The sequence below is a fragment of the Syzygium oleosum genome, unplaced genomic scaffold (assembly GCF_021117445.2).
Source record: "Syzygium oleosum isolate NSW1041296 unplaced genomic scaffold, Sole_v2.1 Sole_v2.10, whole genome shotgun sequence".
In the NCBI taxonomy this organism is placed as follows: Eukaryota; Viridiplantae; Streptophyta; class Magnoliopsida; order Myrtales; family Myrtaceae; genus Syzygium; species Syzygium oleosum.
In genome coordinates, this window is record NW_026607494.1 from 2,060,081 (window position 1) to 2,065,416 (window position 5,336).

The 5,336-nt window shown below is 38.0% G+C and overlaps 2 pseudogenes; both read right to left on the reverse strand.

Annotated features, from left to right (window-relative positions):
• Positions 1–368: 368 nt before the first annotated feature.
• LOC130139078 (uncharacterized) lies at positions 369–1,500 on the reverse strand (annotated as a pseudogene).
• Positions 1,501–2,204: 704 nt separating this feature from the next.
• On the reverse strand, positions 2,205–4,665 carry LOC115678603 (uncharacterized; annotated as a pseudogene).
• Between the last annotated feature and the right edge of the window lie 671 nt (positions 4,666–5,336).

Here is a 5,336-nt window from a genome sequence, read left to right on the forward strand (position 1 = left end):
CTTTCTTCATTTTCAAATTATCAAATTTCGTTCATTCCGTCGAGAATCATTCTCACATTCATTCGTTCGGTGCACTATGTTTTCTTCTCATTTAAAATGTCAAATGAGTAATAAATTAGTCTTAGTTAGAAATCAGTAGTAGAAAGAGGCTTCCCTCTAGCTATAATTGACTGTGAATTAAAATGTACGGTCTTTGTTTTATTTGAGAGGATTTTCTATTTGTGAATCAATTGTACAAACAATAAATGTTTAATGCAATATGCACTTATGTTCGGTGAACACCAATTTCATCTTATCTTAAACCCTCCACTAATGATATGATCTAGGTAGCGTTTGCAAGATTACGAATTAAGAAAACTTATACACATTCAATAAGACAAACTGACACATGGAGAAAATGAATAAGTTGCCTGAATTAGAGCACCCTCTGATGTGATTTCAGCTCCACCGTAGAAGCTCATCATATTTGGTAACTCACCTAATTATAAACGACGTACATTAGGAACCTCAACTATGTCATCGGCGGCAACTAGATCCTCTCTTGCATCATCTGTGATAATGACTCTCATTGAGTCACATTCCCATACTTCAATCTCTTCCAGCTGTACAAGTCTTCACTTTTTTTAAAGACACCACTGGTTTTTCAATTGGTTGCACTTTCTGACACTTACAACTTTCAATTTGCCGAAGCACCTTCGGGCGACAGGCCCATGACATATCTTCTCCAGATTAATAAGATTTTTTAGAAACAAAGACTCTAATATCGTAAAGAGGTCATCGGATAAACTAGCAATGTACTTGATTAAGGGGTTGTTCTGAATGTCGAGATGCTTCAGTTGCAGGAATCCTCGAATGCACAACTCGTGAACCCTCTTCTTGAACTCTCTCAATCCATCCAAATGCAAGTATTGAGTCTTCTGCAGAGTTTTCTAAACCCGTTTTACTATTGCACCCTTTCAATTTGAGCTTCATGGCTCTCAAACCTTCAAAATTCCCTCCCCGTCAACATTTCCTATGTTGATCCAAAATTTGATCAGGTTACCAAATGGCAAGTCATCATCCTTAAAAAGTGTGGTGGGATCAAAAATAAATATTTGCAGAGTGATTAGCTTTGTCAAGCTCTTTAACTCGGCAAGCCTAGCATTACACGATTTTGACTGAATTTCCTCATTGCCCATCCAATCAAAGCTTCCCTTCATGTGTAACTCTTCCAAATTGATTAAGCATTTTAGGACACCAGGCTTGATTATCTTAAGCCAGTGGTAGTTGCTTAGATTCAACAATCTTATGTTTGTGAGTTCCCCGATTTATTTAGGCAGCCTAAAATGGCACACCTTTGTGAAGCTAAGAATCTGCAATGCTTTGAGCTTGCCAAGAATTGCCACATCCTCCACATTGCAATTGTCTAAGTATAACAATCGGACGTTCCCACAAATTTCGATTGATGGAGGCAATGGTGATATTCATGGAGCAAAGATATAGGACTCAGAGCTCCTTCATGTGTGCGAAATCTAGTCTACAACAATCTCCCACATCATGTGGGTGTGCAGGTATCCCGTACCAGTTTTCTAGTTGAGACAACATGAGTATCTTCAAGTTGGGAAACCCACACCGCATTACTTCAGCAAGCCTATCACTACCAACATTAACTAGACATATTGCCCAAAATTTCTCAAGCTTTTCCTTTGACCATGAACCATAATAGTTGTTCATCTTAAAGCAATTATGACCCCCAAATGGAGTTGAGACGACCACCTCACTGTAAAGATCATGTATGGTCACATTGTCCTTGTTATCGCCATCATCCAGCAACAAACAAGGGAAACGGAGTTTATTTAGTGTAGTATTCAATCTATCTCTTGAATCTTGTATCGTCTTTTTGAATTCCTCAAACAAGCCCAAACCCATGCCTAGTATCAGCAGAGTTTCGACTTGAATGGTCCCCCTGATAAGACCACAAAGCAAGAACAAGGACTTGGCATCCTCACTCTTCAAATGGTGGTAACTCAACTTCACTATGGTTTCTATATTTGACTCCTCTATTTTTATCAATGTGTTTATCCATGGCGGTAACTCAAGAAAGCCACGCACATAACTCCTACAAAAAGACCAGGAGAAGACCAGAACTTTTCTCCTCAATGTAGGATATTCACAAACATTACTATGATTAAAAAAACACAAAATTCAACGATTGCCATTTTCCCTCAAACCGGAAACTCAGATCTGCTCAAAGATGCGTTCACACGAGCCATGCACGAGCCATGCACGAGCTTTACACGAGCCATGCACGAGCTTAGCACGAGCCTTGTACGAGGTTTGCAAGGGCTTTCAATGCACTCCCGAAATTTCGCACTTTTTATGATTGTCGTACCAGTAACTTCTTCACATTGTTCATGGCCAGCAATTAGTTTCATATCTTCACATGACTCCACCACCAACTCTTTCACTTGCCCGTTAAGTTTCGCCGTGAAGGTTGTGAAAAGCATTTCCAAACAGGAGCACCTCAGCCACTACGTATCTCAAGTTTGGGAACGGGACATTTGGGAGAACATCAAACTGCCAAATGTTGGTTGTTTGTTTGTAAAACAAACAAAATAATACTTTTTCCTTTGTCCCACATAAGAAAGTTTTGAGAAGGTGGGCCACTTTATATGTGTGAGTGTCTTCTTCCTTGTTAAAGTGAAGACAATGGGGTGTGGACTAGACTTCTCAATACCCGCGTGCGGGTGTACAATTATTAGGCGGACTTAGCACTTAGCACTTGGCGCGCTCGCGGATGATAATTAGCACTAATCCTCGTTTATTATTTTTATTTATTAAATTTTAAATTTATTATTATAAAATAACGATTTTATCCTATTGAAACAGTGTGTCTGCTCACAATAGAGTTGCGGTTATTTTTTTATTAATTAATTTCGAAATTTCTTATTTAGCCTAACGGTTATTAGGCGTTCTTACAACCTTTGGAAGAATTGTGTCCCTTCGGACATAACTACTTCACCTTTGGAAGGTTATGTCTTTTCGGACATAACTCCTTCAACGTTGAAAGGTTGTATTTGTTCAAAGATTATTTTTCAGAATTTATAAAATTCGGATTAATAAAAATGATTAAAAAATAATAATAACTAAAAAATATTATTCTTTTATTTTATTATTATTTTATTCCGAATTTTCATATATCTTTTTTCAACGTGAGTTTTGATTTCGTACCAATTCACTATACATCTTTTTTATGAAGGGACGCTTTTGTTCGAAAGGGTGTGATTAGTGAGTCAGTTTTTACATGGTTGAATATTAAGTCTCTTCATTCGGATTTTTAGACATTTTTTCATTCCGAAAAACTACAGACATTCTTTCTAATTGTTTTCCTAGAGAGACCTTGGAGATATACCAAAATTGTATTCGGTATTCTCAATTGAAATTTTGTTGTATCCTGGAGGAACTTTGCCGATGACCGTTAGTAACTTCGTGGGGTAAATAATTCCTTAAAGAAAGTGATATCACGCCTCAAAGTTTGACTTCATTGTTCATCCCGTTTGAAGTTGAAGTTTCTTTTCTTCTACAATTCGAAGGAGCATATGTTTTCCAACACCAAATGTGCCTCAATTTTTCGAGATCGCGCAAAACCAATCTCCTCAATTTAACCATGCATAGTATCCGTCCCATGACCTTCGTATATTATCTCGATTGAATGACATGAAATCACTGGTAGGATCTTGAGACAGCGCTGTGACCTCTTCCACATGTTGGATGGGGAAAAACATAAGAGAAAATCACGTTCTTCCAATTCAAGAAATTTCAATTTGCAAAAGGAATCATCGGGAATTCGATTGTTCCATAGCTCTTTGCATTGAACGCCTTTAATTTCTAGACTTGTTATATTGGGAAATGTCAATAAAGGTTGACATTGTTCATTTTAAAACATAATAAAGCAAGAACATAGATTATCATACAAGAGAAAGAACAAACCATCTCATTGAACAACGGTTGGGGCGATTCATCATTCTCTTCGACCATCTCACCTCACAGTCTCTCGGCACCTGCAGGACTTTGGATGAATGATTTAGAGTTACGATATTGCAAAAAATATTTAGAATTCTTAAAGAAGGGAAACTCATCACTACTGCCGTTGTTCGACTACCTTTTTCCTCGGGAACCACTTTCTTCATCTGTTCGCGATTGCCAATGCATAGCCTCTCGAGTTTCTCTAGAGTTTTGGCTGTAAAATTGGGGAAGATGTATCTTAGGTCGGAGAAATTTTTTAACCATGACATTTTCTAGATTAGGAAAACCCAAAACCGTTTGAGAGTCGCTCTTCACCACGTGTCTCAGGCTTCCGGCTCCACTCCCCACCACTTGTTCCAATTTGGGGAGAAATACAATTTTTTGTTTAGTATCTGAATCGAGGGATCGACAATCAAACAACGATTCCAGGGAGGGACAATCAAAGACATTTACTTTTTTCAGGTTGTGCAATCTCCCTATCAATGTCAAAGGGAAACCGTCGAGTAGGTCGGAACAATCATCAAGGGTGAGGGTGGCTAATTTGCAAAAGGAACTTATAAGAAGTTCACCCTGCCATATCCTTTTGAAGGATCCTACTGAGTCAAGTATTAACTCCTCCAAGCTTGGTAAACTAACTTGCTCATTAAAGTTATTCGTCATATCATAGATATGAACAATTTGACAATTTGACCTAATCATTTATCGATCTATCTGATGCGGTGGAAGAACGAATTTTCCACTTGTGGCCTCACCACAAATATAATTATAAATTATGAACACATTTATAAATACGATGGTGCCAATGCAGCACAACTGCACAAGTGTGTCTCTCTCACAGTTATGATCATCATTGTTATCTTTTCTTTAGCTGATCTTCCAAACCATGGTCCGCATAATTTTTTATATCTTTTCTTTTGAAACACTGATCTTCAAAAACAATGACCATACTGTTTTTATCATGCTCAACCCCGGGATCCAAGTATCTTCTATTACCTTGTAGCTCATCGTACTTACGCTTAACATTGCAAAACCAAGTACTACCAGCTGAAGATTAACCATCACAACAGCCACGACAACGATCTGAATCTCTTGAAGGCGAGGTCTCTGCCGAATCCATAGCCAAACGGCATTAGAATTCAAGTGACTCAAAGACTGTTCTTGAATCTGATGCAGACCAAACATAAGCATATGGATTTAGCTTCGATATACTTCAACGAACGACTCCCCCTCTTTCGGAAACTCTAATTCTTATGCAAGAAAACCACATGCATAACTCCTACAAAAAGAACCAGAGAAGACCAACACTTTTCTCTTCAATGTGGGATATTCAT